The following is a 13379-nucleotide window of genomic DNA, read 5'->3' on the forward strand; positions in this document are numbered from 1 at the left end:
TTAAGATGGAAAATAACACATATCTCATTCTAAAATTAACATACTCATATTAATTTGTAAGTTTACTATTTTTGACGTTCAATAGCTCACTAATTAAGCCGGTAAAACAAATCTTTAAACCTTCCTTTACAGACTTTAAATTAATTAGTCATTATTCAAAATATTCTAATCATTTAGTAGTTTACATATATAAAATAAATAATTTCCGTTTAAGTAATTTGAAAAGATAGAGAGGTAGACAAATTTAAAAATCACTCACAGATGGAAGACAGTTTTTCTGGATTGAAGAATCTTTAGTGTCCAATCCACTTGGAAATGAGCTAAAACAATTTTTTTTTCAAAACACTTTCAGAAGCGTCCATTGATTCAGGAACCGCCTTAAATATGTCCATTACGTGAGAGACAATTTCCGAAAGAAAAGATCTTTAGTGTCCAATCTTTTTTCTGTCAAAACACTTTCAGAAGCGTCCATTGATCTCAGGAACAAGGGAAGCATGATACCTCCTTCTGGAACAAATCTGTATCTCATGACAAATTTCTTCAACTGGAATGTCTCAAACATGACTATTCAAGTTCTCCAAAATACACGAAGAAGCGGCGAAACTAAATTTTGGGTAGAGCACTTTTGGCACAAACTTCTTAGTTGTAACCAATCTCTCCTGTCTATGACGAACAATTCTAACTGGAAAGTCTCTAACATGACAATTGAAAGATCACTAAATACACGATGAAACGCTAAAATCAAATTGTTCGTAGAGCCCTTTCTCCGTGCGAACGAATTCTCATCAGCGGGAAAGCGGCGAGAAACCTCGCCTCAGACCGAGTCGCAAGCCCCACGCTGGAGGTAAAGCCGCACCGAACTTTTTCTTTTACTGCCTTACATCTTCGCAACTCAAATGTCTCCAAATCCGACGCAATAGCCGGCGCCCGCGAGAGCAAGACCCGCAAGGGGTCAAGCCCCCACTCCTCTTCTTACTCTTAGCTTGAAAGAAATCAGGAAACAGAATCAGAATGCCTGGTGCAAGCACGCAGGAAAACTCGGTTTCTCCGCCTCTGTGAGTTCATAGGCTTTCAAAAAAAATCATAAAATTAAATCTTCCCAATCCCGGAATTTTATGTTATCTAAATTGAGAAAATGACACACCCATGACGAATCAACACCAGAAAATCTGACAATGCAATCCGAAAAACATCTGTACACATAACGTGAGAAAAAAAAATAGACCCTCCCCGACTAACAAGCGAAACTAGCTTTTACGAGTATCCAATTATCTAACTTAGTATACCTCCCACTGTCTTGAAGTAAGAAGACTGCAAACTCTAACAAAGCGATTTCCGTTATCACGCAAAACTAAAAAGGGCGACACATATACCCTACTACCTTCATTGTTGGAAAGGCCATAAACCAGATGTGTGTCCTCGCAACCGTCTCTCGCCTTTGTTACAATTCCTACTCAAGAATATTGAGTTAAATAAAACTTTAAGAGCTTAAGAATACTTTTTTTCCAGATTAAAATACACATGAATACAAATAAAAATATTAGAATAAGAATTTGAAACACATATTAATAATTGTAATTCGCGACATAACATATTCCTATTAGAATAATAATAACTTGAAACACATATTAATAATAAATTCGCGACATGACACTATAAGAAACACAACAGTCCATCGAAAGATCCTAATACTTATTTAATTATAAGGAATACTTATTCTTTCATTCGCATGATACGTAAATTGAACATGAATTATAAATTATCGGAATTTTCGCAAACCAGAACTGCTGAAAGATAAAAATTTACGTTAAATGCTGTTATCTAATAAATCATTCATTTCACTATTTAAATTTAATTTTAAAAAGTAAAACGTGGTTGCAAGTTTGTTGCTGCTACAACGGTTTTTTGATATCATTAAGTTACATTTTACATACGATGTACCTAAAGTGGGTGTGCTACTATATATTCTGCATTCACGAACTACTATGCATGTCAACAGGAACATCTTTTACCAATTATATTAATGATACTAACGTATTAGGTTTGACTTTCTTTGGCAGCATAAACTTGTATCACAACTTAACAGACTATCATCGCACTTTAACAGCGAATTATGGCTTTGTCTAAAGTAGAGGTCAGAGAACGTTTTTTAGAAACAGCCAAATTGTAAAAATGTTAAGTTCCGCTGGGCAAGTAACAAACATTAAAATATGAATGGCTAATTTTCTCACAGAGCATACAAACACACACAAAAGAAAACCTTTCATTTTTCATTATGAAGGGATACCTTTACATTATATTTATACAAATTATATTAAACCTTACAAAACAAAAATGTATAAAAATAAGATAAAATAAATAAAAGATTTACGTTTAAATATTTTAAAAGTTATTATTAAATAGATTAAAATTTCTAATGTAATTGTTTTTCTGAGACAAAATGCCATCATACTGGAGTCTGAATTAAAGTTGCTAGCAAATGATCATCTGTCAATAATGACCTGAATTGTGATTTTACGTACTTTATTTTCGAAAATTTCCTTTCCCATGTGTAAGTGCTCCCAAATACGGATGTCTATCCCAGTGCATATGATTTTAATTTAACGTATTTATCTTCTGAAAGATGTTTATACAATTGAGTTAGATCCCTTTCTTTAAACGTGATTTTTAAAATATCATCATTTTACGAATCAATCACTTCCAGTTGAGAGTCTGATGGAAGCTCTTCAATTATACGGTCAAAGGGATTGTGAAGCATATCAAGATCCGCAAAACGCTGTTGTAACTGTCGTATAAGTTCAGAAAATATACCTTCCGCGAATATTTTTGTGAATGGGGATTTCGCTAATATTTAAAATTTTTTATAGCATGGAAAACAGTCAAATTGGTATAATGTTTTATGAGTTTCAAAAAATGCAAATTTTCGGCGATATGCCTTATACATTTCACATATGAGTACTGTTTTTCCCTGTAATTTTAAATTGAATTCATTGAATTACCCTTCCACATTTGTCGCAAAAACTAATTTCCATAGCCATTCGTTGTTCGATAACAAAGAATTTTTCTCATTAAAAACTTGCCTGTGACTTATCTCATTTCGAACAATTTTAGAAAAATTTTCTAATTGCTGAACCATAGAATAGCAATATGATAAGGCAAGTCAGGATACTTAGCTTTGGTCTCTAATAAAATCTCATGAGATTGGTGATTTTTTAAGTCCACAAGAGCGAATGGAGATTTCTACTGATATAACTAGTTCAATAACACACGACAGACTGAGGTGTTTCCCACAAACAGCTTGCTGGTGAATAATACAGTGACTTACCAAAGGTTGTAAACATTCAGCATCTTCACAAGCCTTAAAAGGTTTTCCAACTAATCCACACATATTTTATCTACAATCAGTTGTGATATATGTTAACTGATTCCATTGCAAATCTACTGTGTTATCGTTTTGTAGACTTCCTTGAAGATATTTTCACTTGTATTTGTTCCACGCAGACAAATCATAGAAGCGAATTCTTCAAATAAATCCCAGAAATAAACACCAGAAACAAGGACTCCTCAAATAAACACCAGAAATGGGCAATATCAGTAATATTTGTCGGCTTAAAATCAAGGGTCATGAAAGGAATTTAAAATGTTTTTGCTTTTCCATTTTAATTGACTATTGAAGTAGCTCCCGATGTCCTCAATAATCGTTCTTCCCGAAGGACTGGCAGATCGAAACATATATATTTGTTTCTGGGCGCAATGTTTTGGCTACTACAAGCAAGCATGATTTAATTAATTTCATCATCGGTAAATGGTTTTCCTTTTGTGGCTAACCAATGAGCTACTCGTACGTTGACTTTAGTTACTGCTTCGTTACCATTCTTTATTTTTACGAATAAATTGCGTAGTGACGTTGAACTCTATTTTAATCTTTCCAGTTTTAATAATCGCTCATTTTTCTCTGAGGTTTAAATACTACTTTGTTGAGTGCTTAGTTTGGTAATGACGGCATATATTGTACTCTTTTCATTACGCAATTATTATGTCATTGCACATTAAACATAAATTTTGTTATTTAATTTTATAACAAAATAACTGACACTCCATTCTGTTATAAAAGCACGACATTAGAAGTTAACTTTCTTCTTTTTATATGATTTTGCGAGTGACATGGTAACGGTAGGTAGTGAATAAAATAAAATAAAAAGAACAAAATATCGCAGAGTACCTGAACAGACGATGCCACGTGCAGTGCTATAGCAAAACTGTCAACATGCTCGCGCGCTGCACATGCACAAAAATCAGCCTATTAGGAGTACTTAAAATGACAAACGAGTAGCACGGCAGTAGCGCCATTCGTGGTCATTATTCAGAATTTTTCATCCTAACTATCGGCCATTACATAAAAGCGCATAATTTGATTTATTTATTTTGTTTTTGAAAAAAAAATCCTGTCTGCCCGCGGGCTGAATTTAAAATAAGCGTAAATAACAACAGAATCTTTAAAAGGTTTAAAACGAACTTTTTATTAAAACAGCACTTGAACATAAGCGCACAACGTGTGGAGATGTAACTTACATAACAGCGAAATTCAAAACTTAACCTAGTAGCTAAGGATTACACATAAACACACTTCGTAACTAGTAACAAGAGATTAGGCGATTAGGCTATAAGGCTTAGGTACTAGATTAAGGCTTCTAGTAGTCTAGAGCCTCAAGCTTTAGCCTTAACCTAGTAGCCAAGGATTACGCATAAACGCACACGTGTTTTTGACATAAACGCACTTCTTGGGCTTGGAAATATCAACGGCGCGATTTAACTTAATGGCGATTTAACTTAAATACCAGTAAAGTTCAAATTAAGTCTTCATCTAGTAGCCAACGATTACTCAATTTAATTTAAAATTAAGTTGGCTCAGAACTTCTCACCGTCAGTTTAAATGACGGGAGCTATAACGAAAATCCGAATAATTACAATTTTATCAGAACTGGCAGAACCTAGTCACATGGCCTTGAGAGACAGAAATGTGCTATTACCCTCAAACTCACTTATATTTTGGTGAGGAAACGGTAAATGGAAGTTATAGTAAAGGTCTAAATCATAATAACTTGTTAATTAAAATAATAATAACTCTACAAATGTTAATAAGTTTACTGAAATTAGAAAGATTTCAAATACTGTTAGGAAGTATACTTTTGCTAAATAACCCGCATCATATCGATAAGCAAATGCCCTTTTATGATTAAGAAGATAAATTTCATATGCACAATTAATAGCACTGTTTTGTTCTGGACTGAAGGTTTTGCAAGATTGAAGCAGTAACGAAAAGAGTACAATTTTTCAGATATATAAATATCTGTTATTTCTGTTCAAGGAGATTGATACTTTAATTTATCAATGATGAGAGCTCCAGAATATTAGACGATAAATATTTACATTTTATCATGCAGAAAAACTTTCAGCAGGGATTATCTTATAGTTTCGTTACTGCTTTTCACTTTGCTGTTTATAAAAAAATAATTTATCTGTATCTGTAAATAAGATATTTTATAGAAGTTTTTAACCTATAATTCTACCTTTATAAAAAACTGGAAAAGATTCGCTTTTATGGTACAACAATAACTTCTTCCATCATTTATCTGTCTGTCAATTTTAAAACAAATCGTTGCTATGCACCTTCTTAAATTGCTCTTCTCATCTCTTATTCATACTCAAATGCTAGCAACTTCGTTAGTATGAGTAACAGCTTGATGGGATTTGCAATGGTTTTCCTGAACGGACTGGAATATTTTACAATGCACCTATAACACTATAACTTGATTCTGATAAATTATGATACAATTATTTTACGTTTCAATTTGGATATATACAACTATTAATAGATGCGAAAATTTAGAGGTGGAAAAAAAAACCAAGCCTACCTTTCTATAAGCTACTGACTTCTGTTTTGCCACACAGGAACAATGCAAAGACTGTATACTCGTCAGATGAGCCTAAAATGAATGGAAAATTAGCACAAAGTATTTATTTTCAATTTTTATTTTGAATACAAAAGTCAATAATTAGCAAGAACTGTATTTATAACATAATTTTATGCACATCGTTTAAAATAAATTGTTTTTAGTAAATTATTAAAGAAAACTGTATGTATTTGAAGTTGTTTTAATTATTTACTTCAAAACGGTTATCAGAAAAATACATATAGCCGTTTAAAGTTGCTGCTTTCAAAATTTACTCATTTATGTATTTTACTAAGAATTATTTCGATTATTTTAGCGAAAATTTCTGCATTGAAATTTTTTATTCCCTTGATTCTCAGTTTGAAGGTTTCTTTTTAAAAGATATAAAGGTGGAGTGACATTTTAAACCTTCTTAAATAACACAAAATTCAATACTAATGATGTTATTATAAAGAAGTGTAATTAAAAACAAATAGGCCTGCCAGCAGCTGAGCGGTGAAATCGCAGATCTGTGGTAGTTCCGACTTGAGTTCGAGTCCAGATGAACAGGCTGGTTGCATGGGCGTTTTCGTGCCTTTCTCCACATGTAACGTGTAATACTAGTCAGTTTCTCTTAAAAAGACCACGAATGCATTCCTCCCCTTAGGCAGATAGCCCTACTGTGTTTTGCCACAATAAACTAAACCAACCAAACCTACAAAAATAGATAAGTAGAGATATAAGCAGAAGCTTATTGAAAGAGTCGCGTAGGTCGCAGTCCAGGAGGACTCCAATTCCAAGAAGACCCTATATCATTAAATAATTTTAAAACATAATAAATATTCCCTTTGCGCTACATGAAGGCCCTTAAAGGGCTCTGTCAAGATGAGTTTCCAGCTTATAAATACTGAAGGTTGTACATGTATACTATATATTGTTATTGCACGCATCTGTTATCAGTAAAGGGAAAATATAGCGGTGTATACAACATAGCTCATCTTCTATTGAACATGAGGGTTATATTTTTGCTATGAGAACGTCGTCATCACAAAATATATAAAATAATAATCTCATGAAATGAGTGATGGCAAAACGTAACCGTCTAAAAAAGACGCTATAATCTGTTCATGACTAAATGATAAGCATTCCTTTTATAGAATACCTACATATTCTATGTACTACACAATCTGGCGTTATGTACAATTTCTATACAATGCCACATTCTATTCAACACTGTACGAATTTCCGGAATTTCATAAGATGCCTGTATTACACAATATTTTTAAAGCTTAGGGTGAATTTAAAGTTAATGCAAGTTTGTATAGATACATTCTTTCTACACTATATTCTATTACCGTTGAAAAACACAATGTAGGAAATGAAAAGAGTTATCCCTTTTTTGTCCCATAATTCGATTTTGGTTTTACAAAAGAATAAATTGTTTTTTTCTGTAATAGTCGAAGATATATTCTACAAGGAATGAAGAAAACGCGTGAAAAAGAAGGAAATTATTTTTTATTCTTTGCGTCAAGATCGAGGGCAAAGAGTAATAAGTATCTCAGCCAGCAACAAGACTTGAATGATGTGCTTTCCTTTCATATTAATAATTCAAGCTTCACAGGTGGCTGGATCATTCGATATCGAATTTTGAGGCACAGTACTCTTTTTTTACTTTTCACGAGTAAAGAAAAAGGATTTTTCAGATCTACACTTGTATTTAAAGGCGCAGAAAACAAAGCACATTTTCATAAATAGTAGCGAAATATTAGTTTATAGCATTTTATATATATATGTAAATTAATTATACGCAATTTGGATAAACTTTAGCCTACTAATAGGATGCGAAATGCAGAATAGCTACCAGTTCATTAGCATGTTAAAGGCCAAATGGACCTATTTTTTAACTTTCTTATATTAAAGAATCATATCGCAAATATTTGGTTAGAACTAGTTTTCTAGCCGTTTGTATAATAGAGCTGAAACAAAAGATTAGAATAGTGTTTCTCAAAACTTTTCGATTCAGCTCTCCGCTTTAGTAAAAAATGAATGTTGAATGCCCCCTATGAATCCATATCTCAACTTGCTAAAAATATGAATGAATTATGAATAAGAAAATAAAAGAGTAATGAAACAGTAATCATGAAGTTACCGATATATTAATAAATTTAATATTAAATATGCACCCATATTTAACGACAAAATTGCAATACAAACTAAACCCGCTGCAAAATAAGTTTAACAAGAATTGATAAGTTGGATAAGTCTATGCCGTTTTGTCAACATTCAGCTTCAGTTATTTAACATTTTCAAACCTTCGCAATCTGAAGCCGATTTTATTTTTCAGATATCAGAGCTGTTGCTTCATTAAATAAGACGAAGATGCTAGGAAATATTTCGGCGTAATATTTCATAAACTAAGTTCAGAAATCTGGTTTAACAGCTAACTGTTTATTCATTTTTAAAACACCTTGAAATCATTTCTTGCCATCTAGTTCCAAAGTTTCCAAGTGTTGGCAACGTTGATGTTTTTCTTCGTCATTATTTTTATACATTTGACAAATATGTAAATTCTCCCTGTTACAAGTTTCTTGTATTCATCTAAAGCTTTACCACAAACACAGAAATTAAATTCTTAGTTTTTCTTAGATTATCACCTTGGAGCTGACGGTCCGATTCATTGAATTTATGTAGAAAATATATTAGATAAACTACATCTATTGCTGATTTTATCAAGTATGCTATTAAAGTAGTATCTGTTTCTTCTAAAAGCTTCCAGAATTAAACTGGAAAATTTAGGAAAACAGCTCAAGTAGGATTCTATAATAGCCAAATCACTTCTTTATGAAAAAGCAGTCGATCGAAATCTTAAACGGTTTCGATGCGGATTGATCGAAAAAACTTGCCATTCAAAGAATTATCTCGGATTTAAGATTAGGGTAAATAGCAACCTTTCAATAATAAACCTTTGAAACCAAATCTAACTGCGAGAGAAAGAGCTACAATGCGCGAAATTCATTCTAACCCGGATATTATCATTTCAAAGGCCGACAAAGGTGGCCAGATAGTCGTCATGGATAAGAACACTTACATCGATGGTGTCACTAAACTCTTAAACGAAGGACCATATAATCCGATCCCTAAAGATCCTTCACCTTCGGACTTATCCAAAATAAAAACTGCGATCAAATCTTCGCAAATCATTTCAAGCAACTTAAAACATTCGCTTATCCCATCTGTTGCGAATTGTGCCAGATTATATGCTCTTCCCAAAATTCATAAAAGTGGTATTCCTTTCCGCCCTATTGTATCAAATTTAGGTACTTCCTCGTATCCATTAGCTAAATATTTAGTTTCTAGATTTTCCACTCTATTAGACAATAACATTTACACCATAAAAAATTCAATAGAGTTTGTAAAAAAGGTTAAAAACATTTCTCCTAGTAATTTACTCATGGTTTCTTTTGATGTAAAATCATTATTCACCAATGTCCCAGTGGAGGGTGCATTAAGATGTCTAGAAACCAGACTTCGCGAATTTCATTTCTCTTGCATCGAAATTGATGAGCTAATTTCTCTCACTCAACTCTGTTTGAAACAAACACATTTTGTTTTCCAAAATAAATATTACAAGCAAACTGAGGGATTAGCCATGGGAAGCCCCCTCAGTCCCATCCTGGCTGATATCTACATGCATTATTATGAATCAAAATTGTTTGAAACTTTAAACTTCCCGGCATGGTTCCGCTACGTAGACGATACTTTTACCCTGTTTGAAGGTAATAAAGATGATTTAAATAAAGTTCTTTCAACAATGAATTCTATTGATCCTGCTATTCAGTTCACTTTTGAACTTGAGACTTGCAATTCTCTTCCGTTTCTCGATATTCTGGTCACACGTAACACATCCAACTTCAGTACTACAGTTTACCGTAAACCTTCATCGGTTTGCCTTCCACCACACTTTAAATCATGTCATCCGACTAAACAAAAGTTAGCTTCATTTTATTCCTATGTTTTCCGTGCTCTTCAAGTTTGCTCCTCCAAACTAGCCCTTGATGAAGAACTAAATTATTTAAAAGCAATAGCTATTGACAGGGGCTTTTCACCCAACATTATTAATCAAGCAGTTAAAAAAATTGTCATCTCAACACACTAAAAGCCACACTCTTATTTTAGGAGATTATAAAAATTCTGTTGTCATTCCCTTCTTTCCATCAATTAGCTATAAAGTTGCACATATTTTGCAGAAATTTAACTTTCGGGTTGTTTATTCTCCCATCAATAAAATTCCAACTTCTATACTCAAGGACCCCATTCCGGATATGAATTCCTGGGGTATTTATAGGATTCCTTGCCAGTGTGGTTTAATTTACATTGGTCAAACTAAGAGAGCCTTAAAATTTCGCGTCAAAGAACATGAGGCATATGTTAGAAAAAAGGAAACACAGAAGTCTTCTGTTGCTCAACATTGTTGGTCCGAAAATCACACTTTCAATTTTTCTGCTGCCAAAATTATTCAAAAAACATCTTCCATTGGAGAACTGGATTTTCTAGAGGCATTTCACATTCATAAAAATCTTTCTGTTCTAGTTAACGATCCTAATTCCAATCCAAATTTGCCTTCGGCTTTTAGAGAAATTATGTTTTAGTTCTGGTTTCGCCAACAGATGGCGCCACTTGCTTATTCTTGTCCAGGCTTTCTTATCTTATCTAATCATTATTTCCTATCTTGTTCATTTGCGGTTTTGCAGCTGAAGATGATGGTTCGGTAAAACCATCGAAACTAGTCCTGTGAAAATTTTGTGAATATAACGCTGATTTTTGTTGTTTGACTTCTGAATTAGCAACCTTTGTTTGGAAAAAAGATTTAATAAAATGTTTTCGAAGACAACAAAATTCAAGATGACAGGTCCACATACAAACTAGCACAATGAAGAGTGAATCCCTCTTTCAAAACAAAGATTTGTTTTTAAAATTGGGATAAGTGTAAGTCATTTTATACTGAACCCAATGGGCAGAAGAAAATGAAAACAGAAGTAGTGGCTTCAATGAAGGAAAACAGTAATGAAAAATAGCATACTATAATGAAATTTTACTTCTGGTATCACACTTGCACTGTTAATCAACTCTCCAACAGGTCACAAGCGAATAAAATCTTATCCTATCTTCATGAATAATTTTCTATAGGGATGCGGATCCAATGTTAAGTTCCTTCTCTATCATTTGGTAGATGCAACGATTATCATCGCTTAACATGGCGAGACATATTTTCCGGGATTACTGCTGAGAAAAGTCTTCCTGTGTATCCTTCATTCTGAAGAAAGTTGTGATCTCTGGGAAATTCTGTAAACCCCATGAATATAGTAGCACGATATGGATATTCATTTCCAAATGCTAACTGTAGACGTTGAATGCCTTCTTCTTGATTTAACCCCTTTTTAAAAATGTAGGAAATCACAGCGCGATAATGTTCTCGCGTCAGCTTTATTTTTCCCTCTGCCTGAAATTTATTCTACACTAAACTACTCGCAGTTGGCTAATAAAACATTATCTGCTAGCTAAAATAGTTCACATTTTGAACCGTTTTTCTGCCACTTATCGTCTGCTCGTATCTCAAAAATTTCAGAGTGACCTCCATACACCGCATGCATACATTCCGTTCGCAACTGTCGAGGTAGTTCCACGGCCATGTTGAGAACAGTTTATTCAAGGGAAGCATCAAATGTTACTTTTTGTTAGTAATGTTTACAACACCCTGTATGTATATGATGATTCATATAGATGATTTTAAAGTTTTTCTTGAACGCTTTATTGAATTTGCTTTTATATTGTCAAATTTCTTCCAGCAATCTTTAAAATTTCACAATTTAAAGATATGTATATTGCTGATGATAGTACATGATATGCAGTAATTAAACTCTCTCTGTTCTTCAAATCTTCAAGGTTTTGGTCCAAACACCCATTTTTCGATTTATAGCTATGTGCTTAGGGTTGGTTTAACTATTGTCAACCATCTTGTAACAAAATCAGGCTACAAAATAAAACAACAAATGGATCACGTTGCGATTGCAAATATCAGCTATGAATACATTCTTGGAAACGACTCAAACATTGTTATGTAAACTGTATTTATTTTCATTGCCCACCGTTATTATATAGCGGCGTTGCCTTCAGTGTTACTTGGAATCTCAATCGCCCCTTTAGAGCTTCAGCGTCCACTGAGAGCAATACACCCTATTTTGAGAATCACTGGGTTGGAAGAAATCGTAAAATGAAAAACGAATACTAATAAAATACTGTATTTAACACTTTCTCTGAGATGCACAACTATTTCCAAATTTAATAGAGGAAGGAAAGACGCAATAAAATGTTTTCAGCATACAAGAAATGTAAAAATATAATTGCAACATTGTGTATCTTCTAAAGACAGCTTGTAAAATCAACACGTGTAAGCTGGCAATAGTTAGAATGCAACAAAACGCGAGGAGAATTTTATAAAGCATCATGAAATTATAAGCGTATTTATATAAAAGAAGGTTTTTCAAATCTTCTTGGTATAATTTATATGAAAGAAGGTTTTTCAAATATCTTATTGAAAAGATATTTTCACAGATTTTATCGATCTTTGCCATAAATTCCTTTAATGCTTTACTTAATCTTCCTTTGTATAACTAAAGTGAAAGGAGGAAATCATGGATCTGCAATTTATTAATTTTGCTTAACAAAGTTCTTTTCTTTCTTTTTAGAAGTTTTGAAACTTTACAATAGAACGAAGTTGAGTTCTCTTTAATGTGAACACTAAAATATTTATTGTCTAAGTGAGAATGGAACTAACTCTCCAGGTTTGTGATCTAAAATCGAATTAATCACGTTATGGAAGAAACTGCGAGATCTGGTTATCCTTTCCCATACGTCATTTTTAAAGAAGGGAAATCAGAAGCTTGCTTATGAATGACAAGTTTGTGCCAGTTGAAGAAGTTCTCAAGTAACACCTTGTAGATGATAGCCCCAAAGCTGAATGTGTGAAATGAAGAATTCCTCAAGGGACCTTTCTCTTGTGGAAGTGAGTCTCAAAGCTGATTGTGTGAAGTGAGGTCTCTCCAAGTAATCCGTGGAATTTACAAGGAATATAAGATGGTTTTCAAATCCTGAAACAACGAAGAGATATTTTCATAGGTAGATGCACCAACACTTGAAATAAGTAGTTGGGAGTTGGAAGTATTACGACAGATTTTAACTATGTCGCTTTTGGATTGCAATTAGGATTGGCTGCCAGTCGTTATTGAAACTGATAATAACTGATCTAGGATCGTGATTAGAAAATTAAGAAGAATACTGGAAGACGTTCCAAGACGACGGAATTCTGCTTAATTTATATTCAGTATAGTGGAGTTCTAGTATTAAAACAAAGTCTTTTTGGTGTGGGAATAAGAATTCTGCATGAAA

General features: G+C 33.2%; 1 long non-coding RNA gene across 1 annotated transcript in view; it reads right to left on the bottom strand.

The window, feature by feature from the left end:
- The window catches only part of LOC118194797 (uncharacterized), a 711088-nt gene that overhangs the window by 98782 nt on the left and 598927 nt on the right, over positions 1-13379 (bottom strand). Inside the window, exon 6 of the long non-coding RNA XR_015041019.1 lies at positions 5916-5987. This is a non-coding gene — a long non-coding RNA (uncharacterized LOC118194797). The remainder of the gene's footprint in view (positions 1-5915; positions 5988-13379) is intronic.

This window comes from Stegodyphus dumicola, chromosome 5 (genome assembly GCF_044657685.1).
Source record: "Stegodyphus dumicola isolate Sdum_Otavi_A_Nest chromosome 5, ASM4465768v1".
In the NCBI taxonomy this organism is placed as follows: Eukaryota; Metazoa; Arthropoda; class Arachnida; order Araneae; family Eresidae; genus Stegodyphus; species Stegodyphus dumicola.